This window comes from Oryzias latipes, chromosome 6 (genome assembly GCF_002234675.1).
Source record: "Oryzias latipes chromosome 6, ASM223467v1".
NCBI classification, from domain to species: Eukaryota; Metazoa; Chordata; class Actinopteri; order Beloniformes; family Adrianichthyidae; genus Oryzias; species Oryzias latipes.
The window spans coordinates 30,346,914-30,372,297 of NC_019864.2; the positions used below are offsets into that span (position 1 = coordinate 30,346,914).

The 25,384-nt window shown below is 42.4% G+C and overlaps 1 long non-coding RNA gene across 1 annotated transcript in view; it reads right to left on the minus strand.

Moving 5' to 3' along the window:
- LOC105354282 overlaps window positions 1-20,465 on the minus strand; it is a 35,798-nt gene extending 15,333 nt beyond the window's left edge. Inside the window, exon 1 of the long non-coding RNA XR_002873434.1 lies at window positions 20,243-20,465. This is a non-coding gene — a long non-coding RNA (uncharacterized LOC105354282). The remainder of the gene's footprint in view (window positions 1-20,242) is intronic.
- Between the last annotated feature and the right edge of the window lie 4,919 nt (window positions 20,466-25,384).

The window sequence follows — 25,384 nt, forward strand, 5'->3', positions numbered from 1 at the left end:
GCCCCAATGTAGACTGGAGGTCCTGCCTCGATGCAGCCAACAAGACAACATCATCTGCAAAGAGCAGAGAGGAAATCCTGTCCATGGCTCCACCTAGAAATTCTGTCCAAAAAGACAATGAACAGAACCTGTTATAAAGCACAGCCCTGCCAGAGTCCAGCATGCACCGGGAACAGGTCTGACTTACTGCTTAGCTCCTGCTTTGGTCACACAGAGACCAGACAGGCGTCAGTAAAGCTCCACGGACCCCATACGCCCAGAACACACCCCACAGGACGCCTTCTCCAAATCCAAAAAACACATGTGGACTGGATGAGTGAACTCCCACGAACCCTCCAGCACCCTAAAGAGGGTGTAGTGCTGGTCCACTGTTCCATGACCAGGACGAAAACCTAAAACTAACAATCTACTTAAAAATGTAAGGGCTTAAAAAAGCATCCATACCAGTACCTCCAAATTGGGGACTGGAAACAAAGAAGGCTGTGCCTGATGATGGGGAGAATAATTCAATTCTGGTAAACAATAGAAAAGAGACAAGAAGAAGCAGCCCCTCCCTGCACATCCAGTGTGAACACCCTGGGATTAATGTGTGATCAAGAACACGCTATACGCAGGTTCTTCATCGCATGTCACGTGTCCGTACTGCGGTTACAGGTTACTAAAGAGGTTCTTGAAAGTCTTTTGTGGCTTTACATCAAACCAAAAATGTTTTTGGTTTTTTTTTGATAAGAAAAAGAAGTCTTTGCAACAGAAGAACAGATTTTTACAGGTTCATCAGATATCTTTTTGTGGCATTTAAAGTCCATTCAGAGCAGCCCACCAACTGTCTGAGACAGAAATCGTGTTGCTAGTCCTGCTTTTGTTTGGAGAAAACCTTAAAAGTTATGTTTTGTTTTGTTTTAAACTTTTTTTTTAATGTTTTCCAGTTGTCAGTGTTTACAAACACGAGTCAGCAACTACAACAAATAACAAAAATGAACAAAATACACAATAATTGGGCTGTTTTTGTTTTTCCAAAATCCTCTTAGAATTTTTGTGGTTTTCAACACATTGGCACCATTTTTTGTGGAAAATGTCTAACTTTAGTTTAGGTTGAAATGTCAACATTTTCCATTCAGTAAATGGTCCGTATGATCTTCACCCAGTCATTTTTTTGTCACTGCTTTCCTGCTTGCCAAGAGTAATATCCTTTCCAGGTAAAGATCTTCATCCAGTACAGAGTCTTCAATATTCCCAAGGTACACGGCTGGAAACTCGTCTGGCTGGTGATATCCCCAAACATTCTTTATAACAATTGTTTACAACCTTCCAGAAAGATAATAGTCTAGGACATGGCCAACATATGTGTGTGATTCCCTTCCTGACTCCCACATTGTCTCCAACAAGACTGAGGAGTTTTCAGTTCTTTGCTTTTGATTTGGTCCGTTATAAAATACCGTGTAGGATTCTTTCATGCTAATTCCTTCCATAGTTGAGAATTGGTAGAAGAGCACTGAATGAGACACATTTTAAACCAGTCTTTCTCTGCATATTTTTTGATTGAGCTCAGATTCCCATTTACTTTTAATGTAGAGTGATAAACTTTTTCCTGTTTGCAGTAAAAGTGGTAAAATGTTGATATGACTCTTGTTTTGCTGTTTTTATAAGCATCTGATTTAGTTATTTTAGTTACTTTAGTTATGCTGTCTCTTTTTTTCTTCTACATTAGGTTTAATTTCCTTTGTAAAAAAAAAATCTTCAATTTGTAGGTATCTAAATAAATCTTGATTTTCCAGTCCAATTGTTTTTCTTTTATTCCCTGAAGCTAAGTAGATTGTCCTCTTTTGTAGGAGCAAACCTTAAAAGGATGCAACACAGATTTTCATCCCCCAAACCAGTTCGTTTGCAGTGAAACCACACTCACTTCGGAGAGAAAAATCACATTTGTGCTCTTTAACAAAAACTGCCTCGTTCAAAGGATGCTTTGGTCTCAACTGCATTTCAGCACCTGCAGGCAAAAGAGCACGAATGCTTTCGCCTGTGCAGTCGTGCCTCTGTGCTTCCACCAAAGCTGGGGGGTCAGCGGTGTGTCATACGTCTCTGCGATCTCCACCTGTGGGGGCTTTGGTGTCCTTGTCGTCCACAGGGGAGCAGAGCATGAAGTGCTTCAGGGTGGGGAAGGGGGCAAACGTTGGAAAACAGGAAGATCTGGGTTAAAGGGAATTGGACGGAGAGAGAAGGACACGGATCTAGCAGAACGGGCCACAGATGGAGTTATCAGAAGCAGAACACTGCAGTCGCTGCTAATAATAGGCTGAGACATGCATCAAACCAGGTTCAGGGGTCGCACGGCTGCTCTGGCTTTCATCACCCGGTATTATTGGCTCTGGGCTGTACTGCATCTGTGAAATGTCAAAGGAGGCTGAACGAGGCTTCAGGAAAAATCAATGCACTTTGGAAACACTGTTTGGCTCCTGTGCTTTGTTTTCAGCATGAAAACCTGCAGAGGAGCCTGACGCAAACCTGCTCTGACACTTTACCTGAAAGAAATGCGCTTTTAGCTGCTCCCGCCAGCCGTCACCGGATTTAACCACACAGAAACATGCTGACAAATATGGAGCACATGCATGATTAATCGGACACTTCTATGAAATTCAGTCATTTCTGACAGGCGGGAAATTCGGATGACTGAAAGGAGAAATGTGTGATCTGCACGCGTCTTTTTATCCTGGACTTCCTGAGGACAAACGGGGATTTATAGCAGACGAGAGTTTAGAAGTTAACTCAATCGAAATGATTATTTCAGTCATTTGATTGGTAGTCAATATCCAAATTCGACGTTGAATTTGTAAGGTCATAGTTTCTGCAGAGTGGCATGAGGTCAGTAGAAATTCACCTCTGAGTTGTGGGCGGGACTGTTGGTGCAAAGCCACCCCGCCCCTCTTCCCGTTCCCATTGCTGAGAGGTCCGAGCAGGTAACGTGATTTCTGAATCACAAATACGAGCTTTTTTGTCTGATCCTGACTCACAACGATTAAAGAAAGAAATCAGAAATGCAATTTTAAGCTGAATTTTTCCTTTCTAGCTGTCCTCCATCATCAGAAAAATGCCACAAGAACATCTTAGAAACACAATTATCTTCAGAGGTAGATAAAACTCTTTTCTCTACATCCTTTTTCCAAACATCTGTCTTTGTTCGTTTGTCTTTTTCATGTCTTTCAGACCAGAAATCTCTGATAATAAAGTAACTTGATTCATCAACTGGTTAGTTCTTCGCCTCACGCACCGAAAACCTGAGGCTTTCTTGGCTTTGGTCCATTTTCAAAAGTGACGCCATGACGTTACACTTCAGCTGCTGATTCTACTCAGGTCTGCTTCCATCATTCAGGCTCCTGTTCAGATGTCCAGACGCCCAACAGTAGCAATGACAAAAGTCAAGAGAGCTAACTCAGAGCTAAAGTAGGCTAAATGGATTTTAAAATCTAATGAGTGGAGTGGTGTGTCTGCTCCTCCTTTCTGGGCTGTTTTCCACCATTTCTGGGTCTGAAACTATCTGCTGGTGCGTTGTTTACACGATCAGCTGTTGCCGGAGATCGCTGTATTAACATCTGTCTTAGTCAATACTCAACAAAGCTAAAGTACAACATCATTTCCCCATTATGCGATCAATAAGGTTCTAAAAAGTTCTATTTTGTTTAGTAACTAAACTTTAAAAACCCAAGCGCAAATTTGAAGAATCCATGTTTGGGACTGGATGTAATCTATAAGTCTTCCAGCACAGGCAGAACATTTATTGTTGTAATATGAGCCCGTTAAGAGTCCTTATAAAGTTAATCAACTGCACATTTTTGTTGGTGCTTCTCTTTTTAAAAAAAATGCTTTCTTTTATTACTACTTTTATTATTATTTTATTTTGTATCAACCTATTTTATCTTGTTTTATGAATTTACATTAGATGATTAATGTTGTATTGTTTATTGCCTTTATCAGTATGTTTACATTTGAATTCTCATTTTTATTTGCGGTGCTTCCTCAGTTGGATCCTCTCTCTCTGGGTCGGCCGCTGTACCTTTTTTTTTGGTGTGTGGGGGTGGGGGGGATAAATAAACCTAATTTAAAGATGTAAAGCTTATGTTTGAGCATAACACTTATTTCAAGATAAAATATTTCCAATAACCGGAGGAATAGACCTAAAAATGAGTGTTTGGAGCTAATTTTCCATATTTATTTTCGTCTTTGAAGGGCAGAGCATCAAAACTTATTGTGAGAAATCATAACAAGGTTGGCAGATTTACTTCAAACACTGGAATCTTGTATTCTTCATTTTTTTAGCTGCTTTTGAGAGGGACATTATTCCAATGCAGGATGGGGGTTTCTGGGTAAAAAACATTGCACAATAGAAAAAAAAATGTGTTAAAACTTTAAGCACGCGGGAGCTAAAAAGCATCGATTTTGCTGTTGCCACGGTGCTGCTCCCCCCGTCTCCCCCTGCGTCGCTCCCATCTCCATCTCCTGCTGCTCGGGTTGTGACACCATGACAGAGTGCTGTTTGACGAAGCTCCTTTTTCGCTTAGGCCATAACAGTAGAGGTCTATTGCTTTCTGTGCTGTCGTAGCAAACACCCCCCCCCCCCCCCATGTGATGGGGAGGCGAATGATTGTGGAATTGCCTTCTCCTGTAATTGAGCCTTCCAACTGTTATTTCAATCTGTAGGTGCAACACACCACATCTATCAGTCAATCTATATGCAGCAGAAGCTCATGTTAATATAATGCAGCATCCAACATAATGCCCCCCCCCCCAGCATGCAGCTGCATGAATAAAAAAGGTTTGCTCAACAGTTCATTGCACAAATGTGCGCCGCATATTGATTTTAATGTTGATGATAGCGCTGCTACATTAATTAAATGAATCAGCCTTTTAGCCCCGGAGGAAAAATTATTCCCGTTTTTTTTCCTTGTTTTTTGTTTTCCCGCCTCCTTTGTTTCCAGACAGGATTATTTAGCGGAGCAACCTAAAGGAGGCCAGCCGCGGCGCCTGGGCGAGCGGAGCTAAAGTCTATAATTACCCAGGAGACAAGAGGGGGTGAGGACGGCGAGGTGGTCATTTAGATGGGAAGTTAATTGTAATTACTGTTCTGGTGGGATGTTGCTATAGCAACCACAGCCACTCTTGGTCTCAGCTTGACCATGGAGGATTTGCGCGTGGATACGTGAGTGTGTGAGACAGACACCTCTGCAGTTTTATCCATCAATTATTTTCCAGCTTTTTTCGTAATGCACGACTACGCACATTGAGCTGTGGGCTATTTTGTGTCTGTTACTCATAATTCATTGCATTTAAGTCATTTCTTCCACTTTAGTCCACTGATTGGCACCTGGAGCTTTAACACTGGAGTTAACCACACCAAAGTTCATCTGCAGGTAAACTGGGGTTCCTGAGGATAGGACGACCTCGTATGGTCCAAACCAGAGTTCTGGTCAAAGGTCACGCCGTCCTAAACGAAGCAAACTGTCTCCAAAAACAAACACAGCTGTGGATCAAAGTTGCCAGTGTGAACGCTTAGACGCTCTGGAGCAAAGAGACAGACGATCACACGCCTGCAACTTCAAGAACATATGATGGAGGTGCCAAAAGCCTCAGTCCTAGCTGCCCTTAAGGGCGGATAGGGGCGGATGCGCGTAAAAGGGGTCTATACTGGGTCTACACTATCTATACTGTATAAAATATCATGGTCAGTCACAGTATCAGTAAACCAGTACAGAGAAACCGCTCATGCACATCTTTTTTCTATGGGCATAATGTGAATGACTTAAACACAAAGGTGAAGTAGGGGTGAGGTAGGTGAGACGCAACGTGTCAACCCCCCCAAATCCTGCAGACTATACAAGGAGCCCGCTAGTGCTGCTCACGTGATACGTGCGCACTCCTTGCAGCATCCTGTTAGAAACAAACTACCCAAAAACCAGCAGAACCCGTATGAGGTAAACCCCCTCTCTAAGGGGTCCATGAGACCAGGGCTTAAAATGTCCATCCATCCATCCATCCATGCATCGTCCTCCTTGTATCAGGGACCGGGTCATGGGGGCAGCAGTCTACGCAAAGATGCCCAGACTTCCCTCGCCCGGCCACTTCCTCCAGCTCCTCTGGGGGGACCCAGAGGCATTCCTAGTCCAGCCGAGAGACATAGTCACTCCAACATAGCCTGGGTCTTCCCTGGGCCCTCCGCCCAGTGGGACATGTCCAGAACACCTCCCCAGGGAGGTGTCCAGATGACATCCGGACTAGATGCCCGAGCCACCTCAACTGGCTCCTCTGGATGTGGAGGAGAATGGGTTCTACTCTGAGCTCCTCCCCCTTATCTCTAAGGGAGCGCCCAGCCACCCTACGGAAGAAGCTCATTTCAGCCACTTGTATTCGGGACCTGGTTGTTTGGGTCATGACCCAGAGCTCATGAACATGGGTGAGTATTGGAACGAAGATTGACCGGTAAATTGAGAGCTTCGCTTTCTGGCTCAGCTCTCTCTGCTCTCTGTTCGGACGCTGTTCCGATCCACCTGTCAATCTCACGCTCCGGTCTTTCATTACTCAAGAACAAGACCCCAAGACATTTTAACTTGGAGTAGAGTCTTGAATTGAATATATGCAACAAAATAGCCTCAAATCTGCCTTTTTTTTATGTTGTGAGAGTTTGCACTTGGGTACCAACAGACTTGTAGATGATAGGAAGTGTAGCTGCTTTTCTGTAGTAGTTTCTCTGAATGCTGCTTGGCCTGACCTTGAGATGAAGTGCAGGGGACATCCATTCCTGCCGAGACGGACGGCGTTTCTGCCAGCAATCTGCTGAATAAATAATGACATTGTGTGCTGTTGTTCCTCTCATGAAACGGACCCCTGACTTTAAGGCCCATCAGGGTCATCAGGTTGGTTCATAGGCTGATGAATAAAACTTTAACACTGAAACAGAACTATGTGTGCCTGTAAAACTGATTTTACAAAGCAAAGACTGTTAAGCACAACAGGGGCAGGACTCTGCCGAGGGTCTGCGTTTCAGAGAGCATATATAAATGTTTTTTTCTTTGTTTTAATGGGGTGGAAATGGATGCAAAGTCGCGGGGAAAGAGTGCAATTATGCACAGAATCCTGTATTGCAGGCAGGATTACTCACTTCATGCTCTTTTCGGCAGATTAACGAGACTAACGGCCACAGTTTAGTCCTGGACAAACTGTGCCTGATTAGACACAAACACAAATGAAACCCTGATCCAAGTTTTACCATGGGAGACTGATTTCAGCGGCACTAGTTGGTGCGATTCTGAAAACCACCTCAAATGGACCCTACAAGCCCTGCACGGCAAACACAGATCTGGCTTCCTTAAGCGTCATCTTGCTGCTCAGCGGTTTCTCTTCGCTGCGTGTGTTTTTCTGCGTGTCACAAAACCGTTTTACAGCTTCTGCCACTCAGCTGCAGGAATCTGCGACTGCGTCCTGTGCAGATGCATCCAAAAACATTAGTCAAACTAATCTGCAAGCAAAGAATTTAGAGTTCCAACCATCATTCTGGCTTCAATCCTTAAAGGTTGACCTGCTGAAGGAGGAGAAGGCTGCAGTTCACTGGTTGTTATCGGAAAGCAATAACCCCCCCCCCCATAGAAAAGTGTGCTTTTACATGCAGGGTCATCCTGTCTCCGATGTGACCTTTTCTCCTGCCTCAATCATCACTGATTGCAGTTAATCATCACAGGAAAACGTGATTAAGTCGACACTGAACCTCATGGCGGTAATGATGCGCTTTAATGTGTAGAACAACAAGCAGAGCTAAAAGAAATGCATTCATGAATTAAAATAAGTTATCTTGTTACTATTATTACCCTTTTTTATGCTCTTCTCCTTTTATTGTTGGTTATTTTTCCACAGAGGTCTGAGAGAACAGGAATGTCGTCCGTCCCGTATGCTCAGATTTATGAATTTGTTTTGTTTTAATGTCTTGGAATCGCATGGATGAATGAAAAGACTGTTTTCAGTGACATTTAAAAAGAAAATGTTTAACTCTTCAGTGAAAAGTTCATTTAATACAGAAGCTGTGACAGAGGTGCACAGATAAGAAGCCATGCTTACACTAGATAGGTCAAGTATTCTTTTGGCAAATATGAAACTAGTTATTGAATTAAAAAAAAGGTCATCTGGTGTATTAATCTAGTTTCTTTGGTGGATTAATGTAAATTTTTTACAATGAATTTTAAACCCGGCTCCACCTTAAACATCAGGTTTTCTGGATCCAATTAAAATACAAACTTTGATTGTAAAGCTTTTTTAGTTTTCGCAGATCAACATCACAACGTGTTTGAGAAGTGCAGTAAAATCCAATTCATGAGAACAATCAAAAGTTTAACTATAAAAACCTCCATCAGCAAAAGGTTTATGGTTTTTTTTACAATATTAGCTGCAGTTCAGTTTCTCTGGCAAAAATGTGAAAATAAGATTTATGTTTAGGATCCTATAAACTGGACTTTTGTAAAACAGTCTAATAGTTTTTAAGATATAGAGTCTCCTAAGGTTAAAGCTTGATAAACTTAATCTGATTTCTACGGTTTACATAAAGTTTACAGTGTTTTGATTGTTTTGATTGTTTGATTTGATTGTTTCCATAAAAATGTTTTCCGAAGATAATCATTTTGTTACTTGAAAAGAATCTATAGGATCAGAACCGGATTACAAAAACTGTAAAACTATAACATGAATGAACTCAGCAGGGGTGGGGTCATATAAGTTCGCTTCTTCCCGCTCCTTTTCAAGCAATAAATCTGACTTTAGTTAATGATCTCTGTGTTTAATCAAGCAAATGTGATTCAAGTGACTTTTTTGTTTTGTTTTGTCTTTTTCATCAATGCATTTCAACATTTCTGTAATGAGTTTAATAAATATGTGTAAATTATTTATTGCTTTGACAACAATAAATCAAATCAAATCAAACAAACTTTTAAAATGTGAAAAAATGAGAGAATGTTTGATAATTTGGGGAAGGAGGAACGAATTATTCTAGAAAAAAAACAATTTAATTGAATACTAATGTGTGATGCTTTAAAAACAGATTCAGTTTGCAGTAGTATTTAAATGAGGGCCTCTAAGGAGTCAAATGTGACCTCTATAGTCAAACGTTCATTTTTTAAGGTCTTTAAGCTCTTGTAGAATCGGTGGCAGCAGATCCGGTTCAGGTGAGGCTGATGAGTGAAGACCAGACCTGCTGTGAAGTTAATAAAAGTTCCGACAAAGAATTTAATCGCAGGTTTTTGACATTAGATGTAAGAACACAAAAAAAAACATGCGTTTCTTCTCTTTTTTTTTTAAATATAAATGGGAATATTTTACCTCCAACTAACTGTTGCTCTACAATCAATATTCTGTTTTTCTTATTTATGTTTTGTTCTTTCCCTGAGAATACTAACTGCACGCTTGTATGAGAACAAAAAAACCCTTAATTTGAGTTTGTGAAGCCAAACGTCCCAGCTGATGAGGATTTTACCGTCCAGAGATCTGGTCTGGACAGCGAAGGTCTGCAGCTCGGATTTTCATTGGGGACGGCGTGCTGCTGTGGAGGAGGCTCCTCCCCCTGTCATCTGTAATCAGATCACCCGCTCCTCCTTGACCTGCGACCCGGCGATGCACAGAAGGAAAAATTGTTCTGAACTGAACGCCGTACTCGAGGGTTTTGTCTCGCTCCGAAAAAAAGGGCAGCAAAAGAGTTTTAAAGGTAAATTCAGCGGCAGCTTCCTGCTACTCTCCCCTTACGGTATCCCGCCCCTGCTCCCAACACCTTTCCCATCCTTCCTGCCCCTCATCCAAACACTTCCAGGCCAAGGAAGCAACATAGCAGCTGACATTTTCTTGGCCTCTGGTCCCCGAGCCATCCGAGGAAGAATCAATACCCATCGTTGTGTGCCGTTCCCTAATCACATCTCACTGGTGGGAGATGAAGCCCAGACTGGCACTGAGCCGCTTCCTCTTTTGCCGCTCTGCTCTGGCAGTTTCCCGTCTTTCCTGTCAGCCTTTCGCAGACGCCTACTAGAGAAAGCCGCCATGGCGTGTTGTTGTGCTGGAAAACATCAGTGTGTTGGAGTCTCCTGTGAAGATCAGCCAATGGCCCACACCGCCGCCGCTTCCCTTTGATGTTCCAGGTTCCCATTTCCCGCCTCTTGTCAAGGTTTGTTGTTGCCACAGAGAGTTGCACTTGATGTCTGACTCACTCCGTTTCCATTCCACTGCCTGCATGAGGAGCGTCTTAATGAATAAATGAATTAATTAGATCCCGTTTGATCCACCATCACCATCAGGCGTCTAACCCCCTCGGTAATGACCTCAATAATGGTGCCGGCTTTAATGGGATTTTAATTGATTTACTTGCTTTAGGTTTTTGCTTTGGATGTGTCCTGCATTTTCAAAGACAGAGAAATCTCCATGTGTTAAAAACACAAAACCCTTTTCCTTTTTTTGGAACCTAAATGCATAAAATCTAAATAAATCCACTTTTTCATATCATGGCTGATTTAACAGATTGTAGAAAAACTCAAACTGCTTTCCGTCAGGTTTAGGATATAAACATGTTACAGAGGCAGAGAAGAACGACACGTTTGGTATAAAGCTGGTTTCTCGTCATCGTTGGTGTAGAGCGCTCGCCTCCCGACGAAGAGGATTCAGGGACTTCCTGTCAGTGTCAGCCTAACGTTAAAGCCACGTTTGGTTTTAAGGGTTTTACGTGAGTCGAGGGGAACTCTAATGTTCAACACTTTGTCTGTGACAATAATGGGTGTTTCGTTAATGAAGATTGATTCATTGATTGAGCAATGAGTGGTTGATCAAATGATTACATTATAAACAAACAAGACGATGGTTGTTATCTGGATTAAAGTTCTTTATCATGAAAAAATACAGTTTTTTGTGCTAAAATAAGTCGTAAACATGCAACTTCTGCTTTTTAACCCTTTTTCCAAATCATCATTTTAGGATTATCAGTTCAGAGCGACGCTTTTCTGTGTCTGACCTGCAGCAGACGTGTGATTTCTTTTGTAATCACAGGCCTGGGTTCATTGAGTGTGGGGTCATGGGGTGTACATGTCAATGGGGGGTCGGGGCAAAGGGGCAGATCACCTTTATCAATTTATTTATTTATAAAAGTTTGACTTGAGTCTTAAGTTTGTGGATGGATGGAGGGAGGGAGGGAGGGATGGACTGACGGACGGATTTTTTTTACAACTTGTTTAATAGTTAATTTAGTCTAAAAATGTATTTTAATCATAACTTTTAAGACCTAAATTTCAACCTAATGCCCTTGGATTTGTTATGCAAACAGAGAATTGGGATCAGCAAGGTTAGCAATGTTATATTCTGTTTTTTCAAAAAAAACATTTTTTTAATTTTTCATTTTATTTTGAGTAGTTCTTTATATATTTATATTTGTCACACTGCAATTTTCAGCCTGATCGGTTTTTGTTGCATATGACGTGTAGATAAAATAATTTTTTTTTTTTTTGTGTTAAGTACAGTAATACAGAAGATAATCGTTGAATGCATTCAATAATGTCACAGTATCCATTGAGGTTTAACATCAACACTGCGTTCATGAACACCTTAAGGGACGTTTCTGCAGCTGACCCGAGTCCGTCTGTCCTGTCTGGTGGTTCAAAGCTCGGGCCGGACCTGGACTCTGCGTTCTTTCATCTTCCCCTCTGCCATGCCAGCTGTGACTCCAACGGTTCGTTCACTTCTCCACAAAGACATTTCTGTGTCGACCGCCGCTGTGGCCTCACCTCGGACACAATAACAGGTCCATACGGAGACGCAAACGTAACATTTAGAATATTTCAAACACCCAAAAACAATGACTCGAGGCTCGTTTAGAACATGATTGATGAACTGAAAGCAGAGGAATCCACACGCGTTCCAGCTCTTTGCATAACAGCAGGACCAATGATTTGTATGTTTCTGGAGTTCACCTGCAGACAATCAGCTCCCTTTGTGGTTAAAGGTCAAGCCGCCTCCACCTGCTGCTCCAGCAGCGATCGCCTCCTGCAGATCTCCATTTCACAGCTTTTCAGATGTGAATCACATTTCCTTCCTTCTGAACACCTCGGATTTTCAGACCATATCTACAGAGAAAGCTTCGCTTCTGCTGCTGAAGGGGAAAAAACCAAAAGCTCCAGGCTGAGAGGCCGCAGTTTCAAATGAAAATCTATTACAATTAGAAAAAAATGAAAGAATTGGCATTAAAAACGGACAAACTTAACTTCTGATGTTTTCATGAAGATTTCTCGAGGTGATCCGCTTTTAGTTTTTTTAACGCCAAAATCCTTCACACAACCCAGATAGCGATCTATAAACAGTAAAACTGTCAGAACTATTTTGCTGAAAGCCTAAAAAAAACGATTAAAAAGGGAAGGAAACTTATTTTTGTTCAAAAAGGGAGAAACCTGAGCTTTTCTGCTGATATTGAAATAGTTTGACAGGTGGAAGCAGAGCAGTCAGGACATTCTGTGATGAAGAACGCTGAGACAATAAGCCATGCGAGTTCGTGAGCTTTATCTCTGTCTGTTCTTTTACCGCCGTTAAGAAGAAAGTTCAACATCAGAGGGACGAGACGGAGGCCAACTCCTCTGAACTGCAGAGCAAACAAACCCAAAATGCTCCTCTATGGTTTCATTATGACGGAGGGTTGAGACCCCCATAAGAGGAAATGAATAAAGAAATCTTATATGAGAAAAAAGGATTTGAAAAAGACTTTAAACTTTATGAGAACAACATCATAAATTTAGGATTTAAAAAGTCTTAAAGATCAATTCAGGCTTTTTCAAAAATAACGGTTTATATTTACAAAAGAAAACGTTGAGTAGATGCTTCAACAGTGTGACGTCCAACCATTTTCTTTAACAGGTCTAAATTCAGAGTAAATACAGAATTCAGGTCTGTATTCAGACCGGCGTCCGGCAGACCATTCTGTTCCCGACCAAAGCTTGTAAACAAAACAATGTGACTTAAGATCTCTACATTCATTGGTCGGGAACTACGAGGGCGGGTCAAAACAACAAAAGAAAGACCCGACAGGCTGTGCTTTACAATCCTTATCGGGACAGTTAACTTATTAAAACAAAATAAGCTTTAAGCTGGAAAAACGTCAAAATGGAACAACGCTCCTCTGGGTTTATGTTTAAAGTCCCTCCTCTGATGAAAATAGTGTGTTTTGAGTTTATACGTGTTCATGTTGTGGCATTTTTCTAATGTAAGAGAACAAATGAGGAGCTACCCAACTCTGCACCAATGGACATCCCCATTTAGGAAGTGGGATTTTTGTTTAAACACTCCATAATCATAATTAAAACACCATTGGGAACGTTTTTTTACTGTCAAAAATTTAACAAGGACATCAGAAGCATTTTGTGGTTCTTCAGGACTTAAGAACAAGTTGAAAACTGTCATCTGAACGTCAGTTCTGCATTTTCCTGAGCATAAAAGCAAAAGTGTTTTGTTCTCATTAAATTCCTGGCAGCGGCGCTCAGAGGGCCGTCTAAAGGTCACTTCCAGAGGTCATCTCTGCTGGAGGCAAACTCACGGATCAGCTTCTCCCTCAATGATCTGTGTGTGAACTGAGAATGCTGAAGCTCATCAAACCAGACTCCAGGTTCACGTGGGAGCAGCGCTAACTTTCTATTTTAGCTTTGATTCTTTTTTTTTGTTGGTTTGGTTGAATGTGCCAAGGACCAATCAGCGCCTCGCTCTGCTGCATGTCTGCAGGCTGCAGCGTCTTTTCCTTCACCAGAAAGAGCTTGAAGCCACAGCCTTGTGTTTCCTGGAGCACTTAGAGTGTATAAAGCTGTTTGTGGTGGTCGGTTAACATCACGATTGTGCAAAACATGTAAATTGATGCTTTAAAAGTTTTAAGCCGGTTATAGAGGACGGTTCTCGATTGGTTCCTATTTGAGGGACAAAATATTAATAGAGTCCTGCTCACCATCACTGGTATCCGTCACGTTTATGTACATATATTGTGGAATATCTTGAAATTATTGAGTGAAACATTTGACAACAGACAGCCTTGTGTTTGATACAAAACAGGAAGATTTAAAAAGATCATAAGGAGAACGGAAAAAACATAATGTTCGCCGCGTCAATGGTATTGGCCTCCATTGCTGCCAATCAGCGTGGAAACCCGATTTGGCTCAGCTTGAGCAAATCACAAATAAGGATCACCTAGGATGATTAATATAACATCAGTTAGCCAATGAATGACCATTTTGGTCTGTTAAAAAGTCACCTGTTATTCCCTCTTCATGTGTCACAATGGTAAAGACAAAAGAGCTCTCTAAAGACACCAGAAGTACAATTATTGCAAGCACAAGATCGCTCCAAGAGGATAAGGCCATTCCCAAAGACCTGAGTATTCCTGTTTCAACAGTGCGAAATGTTATTGGGACGATTTCTCGCCATGGAAATGTCAAAAACCTCACTGGACGGAGGAGAAATTATGACAGAAGTTGTCGAAGGTTGGTGAGAATGGTGGGGGGAAAAAAACACCACTTTAAACATGTAAAGACTGACCTGGAAAAGTCTGGTGTCAACAAGTACCATACACCCCACACTAAACAAAGTGGGGCTTTATTGACAAATCTGCAAGAGCCTGAGGATGTTGCAAAAGTAATCTGGGAGAAAATGCCACCCGAGAAGTGCAAGAAGCTTATAGACGGAGAAACGAAACGTTTGGACGCCGTAATAGCTGCCAAAGGGTATTGGTAAATGCCGTTTACTTGTGTAGCGCTTTTCTACCTTCCTCGAAGGCCCAAAGCGCTTTACAGTCGCAGTTCCATTTACACACTGATGGCGGCGCCGAACACTTCCACCAGAGGCAAGGTGGGGGTCAGGGTCTTGGCCAAAGTCAAAACATGAAGGGGTGCCACTAACGGCGAGCAGGACGGTAAATTATATTTTTAGAAGCATTAACGGTAATCCAGATTTCCATGAATTAAACGGTGATTGAAGGAACTCATTTTGCCTTTGGGTTCACGTGAAAAGATACTTCTGTTGGTTAAAAATAGGGTACACCCCAGAGTGCGCCTCTCCCCCCGGGTGATAACGGATGCCCGTCACGTTGGCGTGAAAAGACAAGAGAGACGAGGAGAGTGACACAGATGTGCCCCCCCCCCTGCACAGAGACGGGGAGGTGAAGCTGATCCCGGAGAAGCTCTTCAGGCTTGATATTCTGCCTCTGTGCCGTCTGGAACCACGACGGTTTCAGAATGACGTCAGAGTTATTTCTGTCCACCTCTCGGTCAGGGATGGCGGGGAGGGGGTCATCATCTCTGATGCATTATTCAAGCGCCACATCAACCTAGACAGATCTTATCTCAAGAGGGCAAAGCGCCGCTAACCCTTCGCCTCATTGGCTTGAATAAACAGAGAATAATAAAGCTTCGGCTGTAACCTTTTTACACTTTCAGAGAAGAATCTCAGGGAAAATGGAGACTTTCTGGGGATTATCAGCCTGTCTTCTGCCTGATGGTTCTATTCCTTTTGGATCAGGTTTCTGCTGGATTTGTCCACAGTGGTTGTGAGGTTCATGTGGTTTGACAAACCTCATTTTCTGCTGTAAAGCCTGAAGAGTCACCAAATCCTGAAAACAACAAGCAACACTTTCCTTCTCCATCAAATCTGATTATAAATTAAGGCACATAAATCCTATTTTTTTACTGAGGTGTTGCTGTGTCTTCATTTACTATCTTCTGGTCATACATGCAGTCAGAGGATGGAAAAACTGGAGAACATTTTCAGGATGTGTTGTTAAAGGATCTAAAGTAACAGAGACATTTAGGATTTGTTTTCTGCTGAAGTTAACCAGGAAGTTGACAGAAAAAAGTTGCGTGTAATTGTTTTCTCAATAATCTATAGGTGACATTGTTTAAAGTGTCAAAATCTTTGAGTTTTTATCTGTTATGTTTTGTTGATCCTGATCTTCTGTTCCTAATTAAAGCATAAATGATGGAGATTGAATACATTTTATTTTAATTTCTATACATCCAGTAAAAACACAACAAAGAACACTCCCGTTCAATTTGATCTCGTGTTTTTGAGGAACATAATGACCAACCAATCATTCCCGCCTCCATTCTGTTAGACTGCTTTGCAATCCATGTGCTGAAGTCGGCATTTAATATTTTTTTTACTTCCGGTTTCTGAAAAACCTATTTTTCAAAATTAAAAAAGCTTCTACAAAAATATTAGTTTAAAAATAAAACTTTTTTTTTGCCTATTATGGTATCAGTCTGCGGCACGGGGGTCCATTGGAGACCATTGCTTTAGACCACAAATGGTTACTTTTAAAAAATGTTTCCTTGGAAAATTCCTGCCTGTGAGTCTATAAAGCTGTTCATTTAGTCAGCAATGTATGTTTAGGTCGACTGAGCGTTAGCATTAGCCGTTCTATGGGAAATTCTATTATACATTAGCATCAAGCTATCAGACGGTTTAACTGTTTAACTGTTATGCATTAGGTCACCCGTAAAGGAAAGTCATATGAGATCTCTCTCTACTTTTATGGATTAACTATTGATTTCTTAAGCTTGCATCGATTCAAATCGATTAATTTTATCAACCCAGCCCTAGTTTACATCCCGTTATGACCGGCTACGATGGCCGTTTTGGTTGTTCTACTGCGAGCACATAGCCTATTCAGACTGAGGAACTGTGAGCAAACTGAAGCTCATTCTGATATGAAACAACCAGAGCCCGGCTAAGGAGACGGGTTCGAGAACGGTTCCTGGTCCCGGTCCAGAGTCAGACTGAAAATTTGTCCCAGATTATTGGGGCAAACAAACTCTGCTTCACTTTAAGCAAATCAAACGTGTCCGGCTGAAACGTTGGTTTTTTATCATGACCTGCGTGAAGCCACAAGTCTGGGCTCATTCTACAAGCAGCAGACAGTTATTCCTTTAGAGTCCACACCCCTAAGTGGTAGAGAATATTGCATATATGCAAGTGTGTATATGTTGTGAGGTTTTGCATCTTTTTCATTTCCGCTTTTCCTCCTTTTGTTTCCTTTTTCATTCCCGGACTGGGGGGCTCAGATGTCTTAATAGATTAAAAAGATCATTTCCGCAGATTCAGTCGGTGTGCCGTCTAAAGCTCTTTGCCGTTTCTGTCTTTATGAGGACGGCGTGCACATGTGCGGCGATGAATTTTTATGAATAAGCCTTTTGCATAAATGAGTTTCCGTGGAGCCACCTCCATCCTCTCCTGGAGCAAATCACATCTCCTTTGTTTTCCTCTCGTCCTCGGCGGCTTTCGGCCTGACAGACGAACGTGCCGTTATTTGTACATCACACCAGCTTTGTGTTTTTGTCATTCAAACCATCATCGTGGTTGCTTTGCATCACTTTGATGGCTTGAGGGGGGGCGTTGGACAGGATCTCCACCGTGACCTGCGTCCTTCTGGTTCTTTCTGCCCACTTTCCCGTCAGACAAAGAATTGAACCGCCGCTAACTGCTGTGCACACAAACACCTGCAGCAGCTACGCAAATTAACAGTTTGGCCTTATGACTAATTATTCCAAGAAAAAACAGTTTCTGGTTCCTCTTACGCGTCTTTTCGTGTTTGGTCATCAGACAAACAGACGGACCTTAAGACCACTGCAGAGACTTTATTTTTACACACCTCACTGTTCATCTTTGCTCACTACAGAAGTTGGTTAACAGTTTGTGTTTCCACTAGTTTTGAGATCAGAGCTTTGTAAAATATTGGAATTGTATTAAATAAGAACATTAGAAGAAAATGTTTTAAAATGGTGATCTTGCCGTGCTGAATTTTATCCACACGACCCTCAACAGCATCGCAATAGCTGTGTGAAATTTAACAAGGAGAAAATGAATTCAACAGAATGTTTTTATAAAGGAAACGACTGTTTAAATAAGGGCCGATACCCGACGAGGTGTCCGTCATCAGAACGCAGAGGCGCGTCAGACAGTTGCTTCCTGCAAAGCCCATTCATTCAGGGCTTTATCCCACGGTCAAGTCCGAAAGACACAAATATTAAATCACTTTAATCTAGTTAATCTTTACATGTACTGGCCAACGTGCTCTGACGCGTTGTCATGGTAACGACTACAGAACGTCCTGCTGGTGTATGAGGACTAAAACTGGAGGAAAGTCGTAAATATGCTAAACATCATGATCCAAAGCATCATTTTAGGGGGAAAGTTCACTTCTTAGTGCTGTTTTTGTTCAGATGATGAAGCTAAAGTTTCGAAGAAACAAGACAGACAAACTACTTTTTTTTTTTTTTTTTTTTTTTTTTTCTTTTTTTAACTTGTTCTGTCCAACAGCTGAGCAAACAGATTAGAGCTGAAGGCTTTTTGTGTTGGACAGGTTTTACTATCACAAAAAGAGGTTATATAGCTTCAAGAAACTAGAGTGTAGATTTGTATAAACCCCTTTTTGTCGTATTATTTTTTATTTATTTGTTACATTTAGTGTGTGTGGGGAGGGAGAGGGGAAGAATGTGAGGGGAGGGTGGAAGAGAGTAAAAGGAAGAAAGGTGAAAAGGTGGGAGATACAAGCACTGATTTGACTAAGTTATTAATTTAAGCTGTAACAATTATACCAGATCTGCTGGAAAGACGAATGTTACATCAAAGGTGAAAATCTGACACTAAGATGAGCGAGAAAAAAAAACTGTCCATCAATACACTGTAGGTAAGGAGGAGGGATGAAGCAGACAGGGAGCAGTGTGGAGTGTGCACGTGCACGTGGGGGTGGAGATACATGCATGCTGCCGATGTGAACCGTGTGTTCATAAAGGGAGCCAGATCCTACCCAGCCAGACCAGGAGAGGGGAGGAGAGCCCCCCAGGCCAGAAGCCCCCCCAGCATCCGGACCCAGGCAGCCCGGGAGGGGAGGAGGAGGGGACCGCCCACCCCACCAGCCAGGCACAGAGAGGGCCCCCCTACAGGGGCCCCCCCCAATGCCCAGAGGCACAAGCGAACCCAGTGTCCGGCCCCCAGGCCACAAGACAGGAGCGCTTAGCCGTACCAGGCGGCAGCCATGGGGGCCACCGGGCGCCGGACACCGAGACAAAGGCCAGGGACGAAGCCAGGGCCCCCGGAACCCAAGAGCCGGCCACCACCCGACCGGCGCCCCGTCCCCGCAAGCCAGCCCAGGCCCGCGACCTTAGCAACCCAGGGATCGCCACGCACCCACAGCCACAGCCACCCCCCTAAAACCCTACGCACTCCCCCCCCCCCCGCCATAATATCTGACCCCCCCTCCCCAACCCTCTTAGTGCCCTCCCCTCTCTGTGATGGGGAGGGAAAGCCCCAGAGGGTCCCAGCGAGCCAGCCCCCAGGTCGGTCCTACCCATGCACTCACACACACATACTCACAATCATCTGGTTACCCTCCCTACCCCCGCCGCCAAGCAGCAACCCCCCCCCCCCAGCCGGCCGACCCCCAGCGCCGCATGCCCGACCCCTCCCGCAGCCGACAGGACACCCATAAGCCCGGCCGCCCTGAGAGGACCAGGCGGGTGAAGACCGGCCGCCCCCCCCCGACCCCACCCATGTATGGAGGTGTGGGAGTGCTGTGTGTGTGCTGCAGGTAAAATAGGAGGACAGACAAACTACTTAAACTTAACCCCTTCGTGCCTGTTTTTTTTTCAATTATTTAAAAAAAAATTGTAGTTAAAGTAAGTCCTGGATTTTAAGTCACGCCATTGATTGTAACATTTGATATTGAATGGGTATGTCATCAGTTGATTTGATTTTCTACAGTCGTCATACCGTTGTGATAAACTCCAATAATGGAGCTCCATCAAGTTTCTGACAGAGGTGGGACCAAGTCATTGTTTTGCAATCATGCAGAAACCCAAAAAAATATTTCTCTATGACAAAAACTACAACAAAAACCAGTAAACGCCTCATGATGACAGGTGAAACCAAAAACACAGGCGCGCACGCACGCATGCACGCACACACACACAGCAGAAACCCTTGAAGCAGTATATGTAAAAACATGAAAAATAAAAATACAAAAAAACAGCAAATATTGAAAAGGAACTGAGACCCCTCGAGAGAAAAGCGGCCTCTTTACCAAAACACAACACCACAAAACAGAAGCACCCAAAAAAACGCCTACGTAAACAGCTCTGTGAATTCTGGGTAACTTTTCCATCTTTTCCCTCCAGCTAGCGATTAGCCGATAAGCTAGCAGCAGCTTTCTTTCAGAACTCACCGATCTTTACGTCATTCAGGAGTCGGACGGCGTTGGTCGTTGTTGGATTTCTGCCGGTAATCGTTTATCCGCATGTTCTGCAAACGGCAAGCCGGTTTTTGTTGACACACTCAAAACTTTTCTACCGGAACGTAACAACCGCAGCGAACAGAAACTGGCGCTAACTTTGAGTGACAGATTAGTTCCCTGCAATCTGATTGGTTGGATTTTCGGATCAATCCATTGACTGTACGCCATCAGTGGACCAAACCAACGTGGACCTGATTGGATTTTTTTTTTTTAACATTTAAACGTTTATCAGAAGAATTATGGAGCCCGGAAATCCGAATATTTTTCTAACTTTACCGAACTATGGAATCTATTTGTCTGCAGGTGGATGCAGTAAACATACCTGCAATGTTTTTTATTATTATTATTGAACTTCAAACACACATATACACATTGCTACAACAGAAAGAAATAAAAAAGAATAAAATACAAATAAAATAAACAATATTAAAATTGTAGTTTAAAATACTAAGGATTGTCATACAACATGTGATCTTCAATGAAAATAGACAATTTTATTGCTTTTTTGTTTTTTAATTAATTTCAGAGATTTAAAATACAAACTGATCTCTTAATGAAATGTATTGAATAATGGTTTGGTTTTTGAAAATCTGCTCTTATGAATGAAACATTTCCCAGATATTAATAAAGTATTGAATGTCGAATCAAATAGATTATCACCAGAAACTACTCCAAATACTATGATGTGCTTTTGTATTTGAATAGAAATAGGAAAAGGAAACTTTGAGGAGCACCAAGAAAGAAAATCCTCCCAAAAACTTTAAACAAATATACATCAAAAAGTGTTTTTATATTTATGTCACAAAAAGAGCAGTTATATTCTGGAAAACCCAAACGTATAAATAGTAGTTCCTTGCATGGATGGACTGCATTCATTATTTTAAAATGGATTTCTTTGTATTTTGGAAAAATTGGATATCTAATAAACTGAGATCTCAACTTGCTTATTTCTTCTTTTGTGTAATGCTGTGACATAGAATGATGTTTGTGAGATGTTGGAAACAGTTCTCTAACAAACAAAGATCGTATAAATGAGTTTGGACGTTTTGAGTTAAGCGGTCGACCATCAAACAACAGAGACGGAAGCTGAACTTGAACATTTGGAACCAGACTGGAGGACATTTGGACCAAAGTCTGAGGCTTTGATCCCATTGTTGTATTGTTTTCTATCGTTCAGTTTAAAATTGGATTGGATGTTGAGCCGACATCACACGTGGATGAACACAAACAGAGACAGAGAGCTCACGGCGCGGCTTGGTCAATGTACTTTTCAAACTTTAAAATTACCAAGTCTTTCCGAGTCAGAGGGCTACAGTCCGAGTTAAGACACGAGTTACTGCCGCTGAATGCCACGTCGAGACTAAACTCGACAAATTCAAGACTCTATTCCAGCTCTAGTTTTTGTGTTCCGGTTACCAACTGCAGTGCAGTGATGTAGAACATGAAGACCACGAGACCGGAACTTTTGTTTTGGCAACCCGGAACTCCTTTTACAGGAGTCCAGTGTTACTCTTTAGGAAACCCTGCAGCCAATCACCATCAAGCATTCACTTGGCCCACAGTATGAGCTTTACTAAAGTGTTACAGTCAGTCAACTTTGAGAGAATTTAAGAAGTTTTACTCATTCTATTCTAATTTAAACTGATATTTATATAACATTATTAGAATGGATGACCCGTAATAATAAAACGATTAACTAAACTGAAACAGGATAAACAACAAGTTCAGCTTCAGACAAAAAAAATAAAAACCCAAAATATGGAAAAGGCGTCCAGCCGAACAACAGCTGACAGTCAAACACGACTGAGCCAAAGGAACCGAAATGCAGCGGATCCAGACCAAACTGGTTTACTGTGATCAGATTTGAACAGAAAGGAAAAAACAAACTCCAGAACTCCATAAATACCAGCATCTGAACCCATCAGAACCTCTGGTGACATCCGTGTAACAGACTTGGATTCAGAAACCAGAGGCCTGATCCACAGCTTTCCTTCCATCTCACGCCACACCTACGACGCCGGGCCTAAAGCGCACAGACAGACGTCAGCTGACATCATCTGCGCAGTGATTGGTTGTCTTCGTCTCCACGACGCTTCGGCGGAAAGGTAGAAACTCGATGCTCGTTTCCTCTGACCGTCATTAACCTCGTTCAGGGATCAGGTTGATGCGACCACAAAGAGGCTGTTTTCATATTCTGACCTGATGATGCTTTTATGCCCCCCCCCCCAAGCTTTTTCAAGGAAAAACATCCATTTTTAATGCATCATCTTTGTTTGAGGCATCACTGATAACTGTTTTTTTTTATTTCATTGTTTCTGAAGTCTTTGGAATGCCCCCCCCCCCTTCCTCCTCCCAGAATGCTTTTCACCTGAACTCATGAAACATGAGGGATGACACATCAGAGAAACTCCTCAGCAGGATTTGAGCCGCTCCTGAGGAAAACCTGTCAAAGATGAGCGCCTCTTCCTCTGCGCCCAGAAACCCTCCTTCTTCCTCCTCCTCCTCTTCCTCACCTGAATTTGCTTTCAGACTGAGCTTTGGGACCCAGGGCGGCTCTCTAACTTGTTGCATTTGTGGGGAAATCTCTGGGGAATGAAGTCACCCTCGTCTAAGTTTCCATTGTTTTACTTCAAGTGAAAATCTAAAAACAAATTTGGATTCCAAAGCGGTTTTGATTGGAGTGATCTTCAATCAGGGCTTATTGTGACCATGTGACTTCACTGAGAATCACATAAAATGGTAAAGTGGCCACTAGAACGCTCATGAATTATACATTTTTAGTCTCCCTGATCTTTTCTTTTAGCGCCGACATACAAGTTTTATAAACCTCGGAGCAAAAAGACATCTTCTCTTGATGACGGACGTCAGGGGACTCGACATAAACGTCATCTGCTCTGTTTGGGTTGCAAGAACCAATGCAAGTTGGACAAAAAGATGAATCTTTTTTCTGGTCAGGGAAGACGAGCGTGGCCTCATCTGTGGCTGCGGATCCTCCTGCGTGGGTTTTTTTTAAACGCCGTCCTGCAGCACTGATGGCGCCAATCCTTCCAAACCACCTCAAATCAGAAAGGTGCACATTTCTGAAGGAGCAGAGTCGAGCTAAAGAAAAAGAAAAGCGCTGTCGTTTTGCTCCTTTGACACTGCATGCAACCACACAAAACATTGACACTGTGGCTTTAGGCACTCAGAGCTGCTGCAGACGGGCAGAGGAGGAGGAGGAGGAGGAGAGAGCTCTTCATCGCCTTTCATTTTCAGCTCCCAGAGCCCTCTGGCGGCCCTCAAAGCAGTTAAACCAGCTCCTCATTTCTTCCTCAGCCACTCTTGCCATTAATAGCTTAGTGCCGCTCCAGATCCCATTGTTACTCCTGCCTGGCTGCATGCTGCTGCATGTTTATCGGACCAGAATTGCCCGACATCCCCGCTTTGTTTTTATGGACCTTCAAAGACCCCACATCTTTAACTTGAGGAACCTGGAGATGTTTTCCATCAGCTCTTTGACAGGAGTGTGATGGTTTGGGTAGACAGAAGTTCCTTTTTCTTGATCGTTTTAAGGTTGAGAAGTTTGCATCTCAAGCGCACAACCTGCAAACAGGAACATGCAGCGAGATGATTAGCAGACAAATGCAGGTCAACACCGAATGTGCTGAGTCAGCAGCATGTAGGACCTCATGGGGGGGGGGGGGGGGGGGGGGCACAGTGCATAACTTTGGACCAAGTGACTGAATTCAAACGACAACTTCCAGCCACATTCCTGCAATGTAGATTGTAGATTGATGACCTGGAGTCTGTCCATCTGCATCAAGTTACAGCGGAGCGGCGTCTTCACGACCTCGCATTTCACACAAAACCTGCTTTTTATTTTTTACTCGGCCGGCACAAGAAATGGCAAATTTATCGTTATCGCGAATCAAGCTGTGCAACATGCATATCGCAAAAGTCGGTGAAAATGATAATAAATGGTTCCCTTAAATGTGGTTAAATTGATCTCATGGCAGTTTGAGGTATTTAACGAATAAAATAATTCAATTGATGCATTTGACCAATCAGATGGACGCCTTCACCAATCGGATGAAGCCCTTTTATGTCACATGTTTGCCTCCTATGTAGACGAGGGTCAGTTATGTTGACTATTATTTGAATTAATCTGTTGCAGTGGAATGGAAATGATGTTTTCAGGTGTTTTGCTATTTGTTCATGCATCACTAGTTATGCCATCATCGCGATATTGATCAATAATATCGCAAATCGCGGGTTTTCCTCATATCGTGCAGCCATACTTTTTCTGAAGGGAACTGCATTCATCTCTCGGTTTGTGTTCGTCTTACTGTGTCTAACAAAACAATGCTGGATTAAAAAAAACCAGAAACTTTGAAAACAAATGATTAAAAAAAAGATAATAAAGAAAAGATGTCAGCAGGTTTTCCCATTTTTCAGCCTCACAACCAGGAAAAGATTTTTCCTGAAACCAAAGGATTAAACCAACGAAACGCCTGATTAGAGCGTCAGTCAGGAATGATTTGGACTTCAGACACATCTTGGTTCTGGTCATGCATTCTAAGTGCAGGTGGTTCTGGACCCTCCTGCTCTTTTGCAGCTTTGTAATCAGGTCATTTGCTGCTCTTCTTAAGATGTTTATTTCTTAATGTTATTAAAAGGAGGATCTGCATCGACATGTGAGGCCACAAATAAAACGTAGCGATGTGCAGACTTGTGATGATCACCAGTGAGGCTTCACATTCTATTTTCAGGATTTTTGCTGTGTGCGCGCGCCCTCTAGAGGCAGACTGAGGAACTTCCAACAACAGCCTCATCATCCTGATGTTTGCTTATAATGTTTTTAAACAGCTCAAGTCAAACCATGTGTTAAGTTTAGGTAAACCAACATATTTATCGGGGGAAAAGATCTAAAACACAAAAGAATACTAGAATAAGACTTTTTTTTCCAGAGGAAAGTCTAATCTCAATTGGTTAAAGAAGCAGATCAAACAGAGAATTCAGATGATCAATGGAAAAGAATACTGAAAAAAAATCATGGTGAGTACAGATGTTGGTTCCAAAAGCAAAGATAATAAA